Below are 17,686 nucleotides of genomic sequence, written 5' to 3' on the forward strand. Positions count from 1 at the left end.
AGGCTATATTAAACATATACTATATAGGGTTTTGGCTGACAGTATACAGGCTATATAAAACACACTATCTGAGGTTATGGCTGGCAGTATACAGGCTATATAAAACATACTATATAGGGTTATGGTTGGCAGTTCACAGGCTATATAAAGCACATACTATCTGGGGTTAGGGCTGGTAGCATACAGGTTATATAAAGCACATACTATCTGGGGTCAGGGCTGGCAGCATACAGGCTATATAAAACATACTATATAGGGTTATGGTTGGCAGTATACAGGCTACATAAAACACATACTATATAGGGTTATGGCTGGCAGTATACAGGCTATATTAAACATATACTATATAGGGTTTTGGCTGACAGTATACAGGCTATATAAAACACACTATCTGAGGTTATGGCTGGCAGTATACAGGCTATATAAAACATACTATATAGGGTTATGGTGGGCAGTTTACAGGCTATATAAAGCACATACTATCTGGGGTTAGGGCTGGTAGCATACAGGTTATATAAAGCACATACTATCTGGGGTTAGGGCTGGCAGCATACAGGCTATATAAAACATACTATATAGGGTTATGGCTGGCAGCATACAGGCTATATAAAACATATACTATATAGGGTTAGGGCTGGCAGCATACAGGCTATATAAAACAGTATTTGAGGTTATGGCTGGCAGCATACAGGCTATATAAAACACACACTATCTGAGGTTATGGCTGGCAGCATACAGGCTATATAAAACATACTATATAGGGTTATGGCTGGCAGCATACAGGCTATATAAAACATATACTATATAGGGTTATGGTTGGCAGTATACAGGCTATATAAAACACACACTATCTGAGGTTATGGCTGGCAGCATACAGGCTATATAAAACACATACTATATAGGGTTAGGGCTGGCAGCATACAGGCTATATAAAACACTATCTGAGGTTATGGCTGGCAGCATACAGGCTATATAAAACATACTATATAGGGTCAGGGCTGGCAGCATACAGGCTATATAAAACATACTATCTGAGGTTAGGGCTGGCAGCATACAGGCTATATAAAACACATACTTTATGGGGTCAGGGCTGGCAGCATACAGGCTATATAAAACATACTATCTGGGGTTAGGGCTGGTAGCATACAGGCTGTAACACATATAGAGGAGTGCTTGCCCATCTGTGCTGCCACATGCATACGACTTGCGGGTATGACTATTTGCACCTGCATGCTAAACAGCCACACAGATGTGCACACAATGCAATCCCATGACTCTTTGGTGCATACACCGTGCACATCAGTTGCGTTTGCTGTGGCTGACAACAAGGATGGGGGCTGTCACATCTGTACTATGTGGGGTTATTGCTGGCAGCGGTCAGACTTTAATAGTAAAATGCGATGTCAGGGCTGGAAGCATACAGGTTATAACACACATTCTATCTGGGGTTAAGAGTTAGACTTTATTAATAATGAAATGCATTGGTCCTAACATGCACCAGACAAAGTCAGGGACAACTAAGGTCAAGACAAGAGAGAGCAAGAAACACAACTGAGCAATAGGACAGAGGAATGGAGGTTCCATTTCTAGAAATATAGGAATGATCACCTGTCCTGGTAATACAACCCAGTTGGCAAAGACCTAAGTCCAGCCTGCTTTCACCTGATGAGCGCGACACCTGTGAGAGAGGCCGCCGAGGTGTGAAGCAGATGCTGCAAAGGTATGACTGTAATCTGGTCCAGGAACTGCTAGAACGCCAGCACCTATGGCAGAATGCTAATGGGAGAATTTGGCAAGAACAGACGCTGCTCCTGTCAGGGGATAGTAATATGTCCTAGGTGCTGAGAAGGAGGTGATTGCAGTTACCAATATTCAGCAGCTGTGAAAAGGTAGCCAGCCCAAAAAACTATTTATAATCGAATGTCACAGTGCTCAAATATGATGAAAGATCATAATAACTGTGGAGATGAGCGAGTTTCTCCTTTGGAGATAACTGCTGGATGGAAGAAACGCGTCAGAAGCCTTTACTTATTCTCTCAGCACCGCTGTTACTGCTACATGTAACTTTTTGTATGGACACATTGATGTAAAGCTTATTCTAAGGACTTCTCATCTTAATACAGAGGTGATTTTATCACATACAATACTGCTTACGGGCCTGTACTGAGGGCGACTTGTGGCTGACAGGCTCAGCAGAGCACTACACATACTGGCACTTGTGTCTATATGAGACTGACACAAGCTTTCCACACGGAGGATGGCCATACCGACACACATCATGTAAAGTACTCAGGACCTCTATATGTACAGTGGGCAGTATGTATTTACACAGACTGCATGTGATGGTTATCTCATCTTACTCAAGAGAAACTTCTTTGTGCCATCGGTAATAGTGAACATGGTCTTCTATTGTTGACCTGGACATTTGTGGAACTCCTGTGGATATTAACAGCGGTAAGAGTAGTTATTATAAGTATTAGTTACTATTTCTGAAGCCATTGTGGTCATAGTGTTTCATTAAAAGTATTTATTTGTAGCATGTGTGTGTGTGTGTGTGTGTGTGTGTGTGTGTGTGTGTATATATACACTGCACTGCACTGCACGCAGACACTTTACTCCTTTTGACACATGTCACTTTTGCTGGTTATTCCCCTGATGAAGGTTTGAAACCGAAAACGGCTGTTTGGGATGCCACCCATGCTTTGCCTCTGCTGCACCATGATGAGTATATGCTGGATTATTTGTCTAAGTTTCTTCAATTAAATTGTTCATTCAAATATATAACAGTGTGCTGGTTCTGTTCAAACCTACATGCGGATGCTGGGGGATGGACATGTGTTTATATATATATATATATATATATATATATATATATATATATATATATATAGTCAGTGAGCGGAGGATACGGCACTCCAAGACTATTATAACATACCCTCAGGCAGCAAAAGACCAAAGCTGACAGCGCAGCATAATGAAGTCAACGTTTCATTTAATAAAATAAATTTCGTCAGGACAGAATCAAAGAATAAAGTGAACAAAGCTTACCTTAAATAGCCACCACATACCACCACCACATACAGATTATTCCATACACGTGCGGGTCCTGGACGGGGACTGATGACGTCACGGTCAAGCGACGCGCGCCCTCCGGCGCCGTAGTCATAGCAACCCGTCGGGTAGCCGCACCAATGCTGAGAGTGAAAAAAATACACATTAAACAAAAAACGTATAACAATCCCCATGACAGGAATAATTGTAGCAATATGTACAAGGGCTAAGCATGAATGAAATACTGGATGATTAATAGAGCACAGTCCTGAAAATTGTATCCCTAGAAAAAATCTTGTATAGGGATAATTGGGGATATCCCAAAAACCTGGAACGGACCATAGGAATATTTGCAAAAAAATACAGAAAATCAATCTGAGGATTACCTCAGCCAGGAAGGGCCAATACTGGTATATCAAATTAAGACCTATAAATATAAAGAATAATAATGCACAGCACGATCATGAGATACACGTGTTCCAAAAGAATAAAATATAGCTACGAAAAAAAGAGCTTAAGTATAGCTGTGTGAAAAAAAACTACATGTATAAGACAAAAAATATACATATGCAGAATCTAAAAAAGAAAATTTGGAAAAACCAAAATCATAAAAAACAACCTAAATTGTTAGATTCATTGAGTCCATAGGGGGCCAGGGTACGTAGCTCAAAGATCCAACGAGCTTCCTTACGGAGTAGTGCTGTTCCACGGTCACCCCCTCGGATGTCGTTGGGGATGTGATCGATGATTTTGTGCCGCATGCTAGCCAGGGAATGTTTTGCTTCACGGAAATGCCGAGCTACGGGCTGTTCTTGATGAGTGCCTTCTAGAGCTGCACGGATGGCCTGACGGTGTAATGCCATTCTTTCTCTGAATTGGCGTATGGTTTTGCCAATATATAGCAATCCGCAAGGGCATTTAATGTAATAAATTACAAAGGTACTTTGACATGACAGAATGTGAGTGATGCGGATTTTCTTTCCGGAATGTGGGTGGTTGAAGGTAGAGCCGCATTCCATGGACCTACAAGTGGTGCAGCCCAAGCACTTATAGCACCCCGGCTGTCGGGACAAGAAAGTCTTTTGAACGGTGCTTTGTATATTTGAAATGTCATTTCTGACTAAAATGTCCCTGAGGTTTCGTTTGCGTTTATAGCTGGGCATAAGTTTGCAGTGTTTAATAGATTTGAGATCAGGATCAGCGGTTAATACAGGCCATAGAGTTTTACTCACCTCCATGTTTCTTTGATTGAAGGGATGATATTCTTGCACGAACGGAATTCTATTATCCTTCATTTGACCAGATGTTTTGATGGCCAAAGTGTGCTGTCTTGGAATGTCCAATACTTGTTTTTTGGTTATCTGTAATTGGGCTACATCATAACCACGGGCCACAAAATCTTGTATCATCATGTCAATTCGTTTTTCAGCCTTGACCGAGGTGTCGCAAGTGCGGACTGCACGTAAGAACTGGGATTTCGGTAGACTGCTTATGACGAACCCAGGATGTTGGCTGTCCGCCCTCAGGATTGTATTGCGGTCAGTAGGTTTTTTATAGAGATCAGTGGTCACAAGTCCATCTTGTATGGATACTTCCACATCCAGATACTGGACCACTGAATCACTAATCTGATAGGTAAAATGTATATCGGCATCCATCTCATTGATTTCTTGCATCGCTGATTGGAATTCCAAACTGGTACCCGACCAGATGATGAACAAGTCATCTATGTATCTGGTTAAGTATACTATTTTGGATTGCATGGTTGGGTTCAAAAGAAAAAGGTCACGGTCCAGCTCAAACATGAAAATATTAGCTAGCGACGGCCCCACACAGGATCCCATCGCGCAGCCTCTTTGCTGGATGTACCACTGCTGGTCAAATAAAAAATAGTTCCTTGTTAAGGATAGCATTAACAACTCACAGAAAAAATTGATGTCAGGACCTTTATAAGCCAAATTGCCCATGAGGAATCTGCGAACTGCCTGTACTCCTCGGTTGTGGGGAATGTTGGTGTATAATGATATAACATCCAGTGTGCATAAAAAACAGCCTACCGGTAAGGTGGGTAAATTGGTCAATTTCCTTAGGAAGGCTGATGAATCCTTGAGATAGGTAGGTTGATCTTGGATGAGTTCTTGTAAAAAACTGTCCAAATATTGTGAAACAATGTAATAAATGGAGTCTCGGGCACTGATGATGGGGCGTCCAGGTGGATGTGTAGAGTTTTTGTGAAGTTTAGGGATTGAATACAGGACTGGAGTTCTTGGATGATCTGTGATGAGAGCTTGGTAGACTTTATCCGTAATGACCCCACTTTGGCTGGCTTCCTGCAAAATGGCATCCAATTCTTTCTTGAATGTCGCAGTGGGGTCCGACCTTAAAAGTCTGTATACCTCGGTGTCATTCAGTTGTTGGAGGATATCTTGTCGGTAGTATTCCAAATCTAACACCACAACCCCCCCACCTTTGTCGGCGGGGCGAATGACTATGTCATTATAACTTTGTAAATTTTTTAGTGCTATGCGTTCACCTTTAGTTAAGTTGTTCCTGGGTGGCGGAGAATTGGTAACGTGTTCAGTGACACATTGATTAAGAGTTCTCGTGAATACTTTTAGAGAACTATTGGATGAAGACGGATCAAACAGTGATTTAGGTCTGAACCTTTGTGTCTGAGCAGATGGAAGTTGGACTGGTTGTTTGTCAAAAAATTCTTTCAGACGTATCTGTCGGGAGAACTTATGGAGGTCTACTGTCCAATTGAAGAGGTCAAATTTTGATGTGGGGATAAATGAAAGTCCCCTATCAAGTACACTCATCTCGTCATCAGTTAGAGTCCTATTGGACAAATTGAACACTATGTTCATTTTTTTGCTGCGCGCTTCTTGTTGGAAGATCCTTTTCCACTGGCCGCCTCTCCTACTTTTTTTGGTGGAATGCCGCGCTGAGCGCGGGTGCGTACTCCTAAAGGGGGCTTGCCTGTGGTTTTGGTGGTGTCACTGTCGCGTTCAATCTGGGAAGATTGAGAACCAGATGAATCGTTAGTGCGCTCACGAGCTTGACGCCATCTTGATGATCTATTCGATTTAGACGAGATTCCCGGATTATTGACCCACGGGTAAACAGTACACTGTTGATAATCCCTCTGAACAGTAGTTAATTTCTCACGTTTAAATCTGAGTAGGTCCACACGATATTTTTCAGTTTGCTCCTTGAGTTTAGCCATCCAATCGGTTTCCGGATCTTTACTAAATGTGTCGTTAATATTCATTTCAATTTCAGAAATACTGGTCTTGATACGAGTTAATTCACGTTGAGACTCTTCTATCACTAACAAAAGCAGGTCAAAGCTGCATTTATTGAGAACAGCCACCCAGCGTCGGCAAAATTCCGGATTAAATTTACCGATGGTGGGGGTGTTCTTGATTCTAAAACCCCTAGGGATCAATTTCTTGCGATAATAATCACTAAGGGTAGAACCATGAAGGAAATAGTCAATTTCTTTCTTTTTCAATTTTAGAAGTTTGAAAAACAGCTGCCCATTAGGCATGGTGATGTCTGGAGTGTCAGGAATTTCTGGGAACAAAATCCCTTCAGCTTCACTTTCTGAGAGAGAAAGCATTTCTCCAGGAGGTAAAGGCACATTCCTATAGCCACTGGTGTTAGGTTGCTCGGTGCCTGTTGCCATATTGCCAATTTCACCAGAAAGTCTTTGTGAAAAAAATGTGTAAAGAAACAAGAGAATAAATGAAAGAAAAAAATGTGGATAATCTGTATCCTGGAGATAATTCCAAGGGTGCCTTGTCAAAAATTGCGGAGGAAAGGGGGTGTCCGTCGCTTACAAAACGGACATCTGCACAAACCCCCACACAACATAAGAAACAAGCAAGGACTGGCACTCCTATATTCCACAGAGGTGTGTAGTGCCCAGGTGCCGGTAAATGGTAATACAGTCAGTGAGCGGAGGATACGGCCCGTGGTTATGATGTAGCCCAATTACAGATAACCAAAAAACAAGTATTGGACATTCCAAGACAGCACACTTTGGCCATCAAAACATCTGGTCAAATGAAGGATAATAGAATTCCGTTCGTGCAAGAATATCATCCCTTCAATCAAAGAAACATGGAGGTGAGTAAAACTCTATGGCCTGTATTAACCGCTGATCCTGATCTCAAATCTATTAAACACTGCAAACTTATGCCCAGCTATAAACGCAAACGAAACCTCAGGGACATTTTAGTCAGAAATGACATTTCAAATATACAAAGCACCGTTCAAAAGACTTTCTTGTCCCGACAGCCGGGGTGCTATAAGTGCTTGGGCTGCACCACTTGTAGGTCCATGGAATGCGGCTCTACCTTCAACCACCCACATTCCGGAAAGAAAATCCGCATCACTCACATTCTGTCATGTCAAAGTACCTTTGTAATTTATTACATTAAATGCCCTTGCGGATTGCTATATATTGGCAAAACCATACGCCAATTCAGAGAAAGAATGGCATTACACCGTCAGGCCATCCGTGCAGCTCTAGAAGGCACTCATCAAGAACAGCCCGTAGCTCGGCATTTCCGTGAAGCAAAACATTCCCTGGCTAGCATGCGGCACAAAATCATCGATCACATCCCCAACGACATCCGAGGGGGTGACCGTGGAACAGCACTACTCCGTAAGGAAGCTCGTTGGATCTTTGAGCTACGTACCCTGGCCCCCTATGGACTCAATGAATCTAACAATTTAGGTTGTTTTTTATGATTTTGGTTTTTCCAAATTTTCTTTTTTAGATTCTGCATATGTATATTTTTTGTCTTATACATGTAGTTTTTTTTCACACAGCTATACTTAAGCTCTTTTTTTCGTAGCTATATTTTATTCTTTTGGAACACGTGTATCTCATGATCGTGCTGTGCATTATTATTCTTTATATTTATAGGTCTTAATTTGATATACCAGTATTGGCCCTTCCTGGCTGAGGTAATCCTCAGATTGATTTTCTGTATTTTTTTGCAAATATTCCTATGGTCCGTTCCAGGTTTTTGGGATATCCCCAATTATCCCTATACAAGATTTTTTCTAGGGATACAATTTTCAGGACTGTGCTCTATTAATCATCCAGTATTTCATTCATGCTTAGCCCTTGTACATATTGCTACAATTATTCCTGTCATGGGGATTGTTATACGTTTTTTGTTTAATGTGTATTTTTTTCACTCTCAGCATTGGTGCGGCTACCCGACGGGTTGCTATGACTACGGCGCCGGAGGGCGCGCGTCGCTTGACCGTGACGTCATCAGTCCCCGTCCAGGACCCGCACGTGTATGGAATAATCTGTATGTGGTGGTGGTATGTGGTGGCTATTTAAGGTAAGCTTTGTTCACTTTATTCTTTGATTCTGTCCTGACGAAATTTATTTTATTAAATGAAACGTTGACTTCATTATGCTGCGCTGTCAGCTTTGGTCTTTTGCTGCCTGAGGGTATGTTATAATAGTCTTGGAGTGCCGTATCCTCCGCTCACTGACTGTATTACCATTTACCGGCACCTGGGCACTACACACCTCTGTGGAATATAGGAGTGCCAGTCCTTGCTTGTTTCTTATATATATATATATATATATATACAGCGTCTGTGCAGGCGTCACTCACGGCGAATGAAGTAGGACAAGAGCCAAAGATGCTGTCAACGTTTCAATGTAAATAATTACATTTTCATCAGGACAATTAAAACATACAAACATACATACCTATATAGCCTCCTCTGATTGTGCATGAGGCCGTCCGCCCGTCACTTCCCGCCCGGTCTAATGACGTCATCCACAGGCGCCGGCGTCCGGCGTCATGACAACCTGAACGAAGCACACCATAAACATAAAAGACAGGGTGAACAAGTGCTACCACATATAAAATACAAGAGAATACACATATTCCATTCCTGTAAAGAGAGTAAAAGCTGTTCTACATATCAAATATTATAAATCCTATGCTATTAAAGTGATTTATATTCAAGCAAACCTCATACAGAATATATGAGACAAAATGATTATAGGATGATTTATAAAATGAAAGTGACAGCTCAAATGGACAGTGTACTGTAAGTGATGGCTAGCATAAAGGAATCACTCAGGTAAGGTGCAAGTATTCTAACAAACAGCGCAGCTTAATTGCAAACATTAGAAAATGACTTAAGATGATGCGGAGACCATACAAACTCCACACCAGCCCAAGCAATTCTAATCAATATAGACCAAATTTTACTAGATACACACATCCCGTATTAGCAGTGGATACAGAGAATCCTAGAGCAATAGAACATGAGTGAAACAGGTGTGGAGAACATACAGACTCCACACCAACCTAAGAACTACCAACAGGCATCTACTAAGAAATTCTCAGTACAGCCGCCCCATTAGATGAAGCAATTGAGGCCCTGATGTTCATTGAGTCCTCTCGGGGACATTGTGTCAAGCAGATGAATCCATTTAGCTTCCCTTTTTAGCAAAAGAAGACCTCTATCACCCCCCCCCCCCCCACCCCCCCATCTTAGTGGGGGAATATGGTCTATAATGCGATATCGTAGTTGTGCCAAGCAGTGGCGGGCTGACACAAAGTGCCTAGAGATCGTTTGATCACCTTTTCCTGAACTTAGTGCAGTTATAATAACGGATCTATGCGCCGCCATGCGTTCTTTAAAGGCGCATTCCGTTTTGCCCACATAATGTAGTCCGCAAGGGCAACTCAGCAGGTACACCACAAATTTAGTTGTACAGGTCACCCGGTGGAGAATTTTAAATTTCTTTCCAGTGTAGGGGTGACAAAAGCTGTCACCAGCAATCATATGTCGTGCAGCCTAAACATTTGAAACAGCCCAAACAGGTCGGGTTAAGGAAACCCAATGATTTAACCTCATGAGGTAACGGAAATTGTATATCCGTTTTCACCACATAATCTCTAACGTTTTTGCCCCTCCTATAAGCTGGCATTATTCTAGTATGAGCTAGGCTTTTCAAATGTTTATCAGACTGCACCACTGGCCACAGGGACTTGGTTAGCCTATTTATCTGGTTACTGAAACAGTGAAATTTGTTTGTCCAAATTAAGCGATCTTTTGGGGTTTTTTCACTGCTGCAGTAAGCGCAACAGATCTAGGAGTACTCAATACTTTAAGCTTGGTAGCCATTAAGTCATCAAGTGGGTAACCTCTCTGTTGGAATTTAATAACCATAGAATCTAATGCTTGTTCTACCGCCCTCTCATCACTTACAATCCTGCGCACCCGCAGCATTTGAGAGTACGGGAGACCTTTCTTGAGAGGTACTGGGTGATGACTAGAAGCTAACAACATGTTGTTCCTGTCTGTCGGCTTGACAAAAAGCTTAGTATCAATTTTACCATCAACAATCTGAATGCATACATCCAAAAAATGAATGCTCCTATGGTCAAAGCTGTAGGTAAACTTTACTGGTGAGTCTGATTCATTGTGTCTAACAAGCAGAGACTCCAAAGTTTGTTGAGACCCATCCCACAATAGGAGCAGATCATCAATGTAACGTACATATAAAAAGATCTGGGTGTTAATTTGTGGACGATTCAGGAGCAAAGATTCCTCCACCGCAAACATGTAACTGTTCGCGAATGAAGGCGCCACATTGCTCCCCATTGCGCATCCCTGCAGTTGCAGGTAGTACGCATTGTTGAACATAAAATAATTACGCTGTAAGGTGAGTTCAAGCAAACGGAGAAAGAGGTCTATGTCGGGACCTTTATACAATGGATTCCCTTCAATCAAAGACCTCACAGCCCAAATTCCTTCCTGATGGGGAATGCATGTGTATAGGCTATTGACATCTATCGTTGCGTAACGAATAGAGTAATGGGGTTACCGGAAACCTTGTAGTCAAAGCATCACATGTTGTTTGCAAAATCAATTCACTAGACACAGCCTTGCTGAGAATCTTATCTAATTCCTGTTTAAATTGAGAGGTGGGATCAACTGGGAGTTTACGGTAGACACTTGTCACTCAGTTGGCGGTTCAATTCTAGCACATAGTCTGAAACATTCTGAATGACTATGGCCCCACCCTTATTGGCGGGGCGAATGACCACATCATCATATTTACTGAGCGACTGCAGTGCCTCCCACTCCTCACGACACAAATTCGAGTGACTCATTTTTGGTATAGAAATCGCTTGTTGTACAGAGCTATTTAGAGTGCGACAAAAAACTTTAATCGATTGGTTATGAGACAAAGGGTCAAATCTCGAATTTGTACGCAATGAAGATGGAAGGTCGCCAGCTGAGTCCAACAAGGAAGGTTTATCATTAACGTATTCCTTGAGACGTAATTGTCTCTCCAACTTGAATTGTTCAATCTTCCACTCAAAGTTATAAAATTCCAACAGAGAGGTTACCCACTTGATGACTTAATGGCTACCAAGCTTAAAGTATTGAGTACTCCTAGATCTGTTGCGCTTACTGCAGCAGTGAAAAAAAACCAAAAGATCGCTTAATTTGGACAAACAAATTACACTGTTTCAGTAACCAGATAAATAGGTTAACCAAGTCCCTGTGGCCAGTGGTGCAGTCTGATAAACATTTGAAAAGCCTAGCTCATACTAGAATAATGCCAGCTTATAGGAGGGGCAAAAACGTTAGAGATTATGTGGTGAAAACGGATATACAATTTCCGTTACCTCATGAGGTTAAATCATTGGGTTTCCTTAACCCGACCTGTTTGAGCTGTTTCAAATGTTTAGGCTGCATGACTTGCAGTCATATGATTGCTGGTGACAGCTTTTGTCACCCCTACACTGGAAAGAAATTTAAAATTCTCCACCGGGTGACCTGTACAACCAAATTTGTGGTGTACCTGCTGAGTTGCCCTTGCTGAGTTGCCCTTGCGGCCTACATTATGTGGGCAAAACGGAATGCGCCTTTAAAGAACGCATGGTGATCAACCGATCTCTAGGCACTTTGTGTCAGCCCGCCACTGCTTGGCACAACTATGATATCGCATTATAGACCATATTCCCCCACTAAGACGGGGGGGGTGATAGAGGTCTTCTTTTGCTAAAAAGGGAAGCTAAATGGATTCATCTGCTTGACATAATGCCCCCGAGAGGACTCGATGAACATCAGGGCCTCAATTGCTTCATCTAATGGGGCGGCTGTACTGAGTATTTCTTAGTAGATGCCTGTTGGTAGTTCTTAGGTTGGTGTGGAGTCTGTATGTTCTCCACACCTGTTTCACTCATGTTCTATTGCCCTAGGATTCTCTGTATCCACTGCTAATACGGGATGTGTGTATCTAGTAAAATTTGGTCTATATTGATTAGAATTGCTTGGGCTTGTGTGGAGTTTGTATGATCTCCGCATCATCTTAAGTAATTTTCTAATGTTTGCAATTAAGCTGCGCTGTTTGTTAGAATACTTGCACCTTACCTGAGTGATTCCTTTATGCTAGCCATCACTTACAGTACACTGTCCATTTGAGCTGTCACTTTCATTTTATAAATCATCCTATAATCTTTTTGTCTCATATATTCTGTATGAGGTTTGCTTGAATATAAAGCACTTTAATAGCATATGATTTATAATATTTGATATGTAGAACAGCTTTTACTCTTTTTACAGGAATGGAATATGTGTATTCTCTTGTATTTTATACGTGGTAGCACTTGTTCACCCTGTCTTTTTTGTTTATGGTGTGCTTCGTTCAGGTTGTCATGACGCCAGACGCCGGCGCCTGTGGATGACGTCATTAGACCGGGCGGGAAGTGACGGGCGGACGGCCTCATGCACAATCAGAGGAGGCTATATAGGTATGTATGTTTGTATGTTTTAATTGTCCTGATGAAAATGTAATTATTTACATTGAAACGTTGACAGCATCTTTGGCTCTTGTCCTACTTCATTCGCCGTGAGTGCCGCCTGCACAGACGCTGTATACTTGGGGGAGGTGTCATTCCTCTCTCCATGGGAAGGCACCGGGAGTTTACCTTCATTTCCTGGTTATCTTGGAGTGCCGCCTGACTGGCTGTTTTATATATATATATATATATATATATACATGCAGTGTGTTTGGGATTAGCATTTTAGTGATTGTTATAATAAACCACAATTATATTTATTTATCACCTTGTATGAGTGCCGTGACATTCTATTACTGCTTCTATCAGCGCTGCTGTTCTTACAGCTTTTCCCTCACTGCATCTCACGGATATTGTACCACTTCCCTGCATACCTAAAGGCAAACGTACGTTTCACCTACTTTCAGCTTCAGTTTTGTTCATAGAGAATGGATCAGCAAGCACCTGTCCGCTCTACATTAGACACCCCATCCTTTGATGATGTACAGTAAACTGCAAATTATTAAATGAAACATGTAAAACTTATATACAGGGTGTCCCATAATGATGTGACACATTATAAACGCAAGTATCTAGGACTGGAACAAGCACATTTATTAAGGACTATACGTAATCAAGGTACTGGAGTTCATACAACTGTTCAAGGTTTCAATATCACATCCCTTAAATCAGGCATGTCCAAACTGCGGCCCTCTAGCTGTTGAGAAACTACACATCCCAGCATGCCCTGACACAGCTTTAGCATTCACTGACAGCAAAACTTTGTCAGGGCATGCTGGGATATGTAGTTTCACAACAGCTGGAGGGCCGCAGTTTGGACATGCCTGCCTTAGATGGTCACCACCTTAAAGAGAACATTCTCGGACACTGTATGTGTATGTATTTGTATATGTGTGTATATATGTATGTATGTATATAAATTTAGTATTATTGTTGTTTTATGGGGAAACATTAATATTGCCATACGTTTTTTTATTCCCTGTAGATGGATGTAACGGGAATGTCTTGGAAGAACATCGGATTTTATCTCCAGAATGTGAAAGAGAAGATGACAACACACAAGAATCTCCAGTAGAGATCCCAATGACCCCAATTATACCTCTGCTACCTCACAGTGCTGATATGTCATATGATCCCTCTTATCATAGGGAATGTTCTCCCAATATCTCAGATACTGGTACATCTGTTACCGTTCTTATTGAAGATACAATATTTCAGTCTTCTATAAATGTCAGATGTTTTACGCAGAGCACAAAGTTTATTACCCATCTGGTAGCTAAAGAACGTGAGATGCAATTTACATGTTCAGAGTGTGGGAAATGTTTTAGGTACAAATCTGCTCTGGTTAGACATGAGAGAAGTCACACAGGTGAAAAACCGTTCCCGTGTCCTGAGTGTGGGAAATGTTTTACACATAAATCAGGCCTTATTACACATGAGAGTCTTCACACAGGTGAAAAGCCATTTTCATGTTCTGAGTGTGGGAAATGTTTTACACGGATATCAGGTCTTGTAACACACGAGAGACTTCACACTGGTGAGAAACCATTTCCGTGTTCAGAGTGTGGGAAATGTTTTACACAGAAATCCACTCTTGTTAAACATCAGAGAAGTCACACAGGTGAGAAGCCATTCGCATGTCCTGAGTGTGGGAAATGTTTTACACAGAAATCAACTCTTGTTACACATGAGAGACTTCACACTGGTATGAAACCATTTACATGCCCGGAGTGTGGCAAATGTTTCACAGAGAGATCCGCTCTTGTCATACATCAGAGAAGTCACACAGGTGAGAAACCATTTCCATGTTCTGAGTGTGGGAAATGTTTTACACACAAATCAAATCTGGTTGCACATCAAAGACTTCACACAGGTGAGAAACCATTTTTCAGTCCTGAATAAAGGAAATTATTTAAATCATATGCTTACATACATGAATGAATGAAATACAGTATCTTACTTAAAGAATAAATTGCCTTAGGGATAGTATTTCAGCTCCAGTACTGTCATAGGTCCTGACAGTCATTCATACCAATGTCTGGTATTACATTTCTTCGATATCTGAAGCTTCTTATAAGTTAAACTAAATACAGGATTCTATATACTAAGCCTTGGATGGAGATAAAGTACCAGCCAACCAGCTTCTGCCTTGTCACAGACTAGGTTTGAAAAAAATGACACGAGCTGATTGGCTGTTACTTTATCTCCGTCCACTTTACCTCCAGCCAAGGTTTAGTAAATAGACCCCATAATCTTTCACAAGATGCATCTCTGCCCAACATACCTGCTGCCCTGTATGCTATAAGTGAGACATTGGCGTTTCATGCAGGTTATAGGACATCAGTCATCCTTCCTGCACCAGGTGAGCTAGCATCATTTCTGTCACTGTCCACATTGCATTCTGGTGTATTTGTTTTTCTCGTTATTCTCCATCTTGTTCATTGAGTTTGAGGGTAAGTCACCTTGTAGAAGGTGTAGCAGTGTTTGGGATTGGATCTTCTGCGTGTAGGAGGACCCAAGGAGCAGACCTAGAGCGCTGTAGTTCTGTCATTTCTCACATGGCTTTTTTATTAAATATATTTTACAGGCTAATTTCAGCTACTAAGTGTTTAGTTCTGGGTTGTCAAAGCCCCTCCTCTACCTCACGAAATGGATGTTCAAGACTAGTCTGTAAAAGAAAGACCATTGCTTTGGACCATTACCCCTGGTGGTGGGCTTGCTGAATTTATACAGTGCCGGTAACACTATAGCTTCTAAACTTTCCTAATTGCCCACTTGCTATTTTAAAACAACTTATTTCCCCATAATATTATTTAATGTGCACAGTACCACTAGAATTATGTATCTAAAAAACTCGGGGTCTTTTATAATGATACCCTATCCCATGCCAGGATGGGAGTGATAAACACCTATTTGATTAGAGCTAACATACTGGATTGTATCCTTCTGCATAGCACCGTACACTGCTGCCTCAGATTTTTTCCACCATTACCGCCTCGGCAACACTGATTGGTGGACAGCCAACATACCCGTATTTTTCCATTGGACCAGGACACGTCTGTTGATGACCTTAACAATGCTCCCGGATCATGGAATTTAATGATTAGTCTGTGGTATGATCGGATTGGACACATATTACGGATACAAGGTGCCTCTTATCCACATTTGGGTAAACCATGAAAAAATTAGCACAGTGAAACGTGCGTTAGTGGTTTTCACTGTGTATATGTATCTCCATGCATTTAGTCATTCTACTAGATGATCTGAGAGTTATATGAAGAATGTGAGTTCCTCTGGTAGGTATATTAGACTATAGAAGAGGTTCTCAAACACGGTCCTCAGGGCACTCCAATGGTCCAGATTTTAGGTATATAGGCCCTCATTCCGAGTTGTTCGCTCGGTATTTTTCATCGCATCGCAGAGAAAATCCGCTTAGTGCGCATGCGCAATGTTCGCACTGCGACTGCGCCAAGTAACTTTACTATGAAGAAAGTATTTTTACTCACGGCTTTTTCTTCGCTCCGGCGATCGTAATGTGATTGACAGGAAATGGGTGTTACTGGGCGGAAACACAGCGTTTCAGGGGCGTGTGGATGAAAACGCTACCGTTTCCGGAAAAAACGCAGGAGTGGCCGGAGAAACGGTGGGAGTGCCTGGGCGAACGCTGGGTGTGTTTGTGACGTCAACCAGGAACGACAAGCACTGAAATGATCGCACAGGCAGAGTAAGTCTGGAGCTACTCTGAAACTGCTAAGTAGTTAGTAATCGCAATATTGCGAATACATCGGTCGCAATTTTAAGAAGCTAAGATTCACTCCCAGTAGGCGGCGGCTTAGCGTGTGTAACTCTGCTAAATTCGCCTTGCGACCGATCAACTCGGAATGAGGGCCATAGATGACTCGGCACAGATGGTTTAATCAAATTGAGGTGCTAATTAAGTCACCTGTGGCCAAGAATGGATACATTTAAAACCTGACCATTGGGATGCCTTGAGAATCCCATTTGAGAACCTCTGGACTACAGTATTACCTCTACACTCCTGCACTAGGATACCAGTATCTACATCATATGATGTACAGTTCTTTAGCCTGGTTCCAATGCATGCATGGTTTACAAAATGCCAAGCTACCTACTTGAAACTCTGTTTTACCATTACCAATACACAGATTCCTGCTATGAGACTACATCCCATTAAGCGCAGTAGAACTAATCAAATGACTGACAAAACACATCAACGCACCATTCTGTAAGAGTCCATACAACACACTCACTGTACTCCTATAATAAGTATATAAAATATAATAGTGATTTTGTGTGTGTGCGCAGCCTTCAGCTGTACCAGACTGCAGAAGAGAACACACTGAAATCAACAAGTAAGACCCTTTTTTGTATCCTCCAAATACATAACTTCCTTGAGCTTAATGGCTAAACTACCTGGTCTGGTTCCCCTGCAGCAAACTTCCTCTTGCCAATATATAGTACTGTGCAAAAGATTTAGGCAGATGTGGAAAAAATGCTGCAACGTAAGAATGCTTTCATAAAAAGAAGTTGCAATAATATATTTTATCAACAAAATGCAAAGCGAGTGAACAAAAAAATCTAAATTAAATCAACATTTGGTATAACCTCCTTTTGTTCTCAAAACAGCATCAAGTCTTCTAGGTACACTTGCACAGTTTTTAAAGGAACTCGGCAGGTAGGTTGTTCCAAACATATTGGAGAACTAACCACAGATCTTCTGTGGATGTAGGCTTGCTCAAATTCTT

The 17,686-nt window shown here is 41.6% G+C and overlaps 1 pseudogene; it reads left to right on the plus strand.

Annotated features, from left to right (window-relative positions):
- Positions 1-17,686, plus strand: part of LOC135054481 (zinc finger protein 271-like) — a 108,713-nt pseudogene that overhangs the window by 58,846 nt on the left and 32,181 nt on the right.

This window comes from Pseudophryne corroboree, chromosome 3, assembly GCF_028390025.1.
Source record: "Pseudophryne corroboree isolate aPseCor3 chromosome 3, aPseCor3.hap2, whole genome shotgun sequence".
Classification (NCBI taxonomy): Eukaryota; Metazoa; Chordata; class Amphibia; order Anura; family Myobatrachidae; genus Pseudophryne; species Pseudophryne corroboree.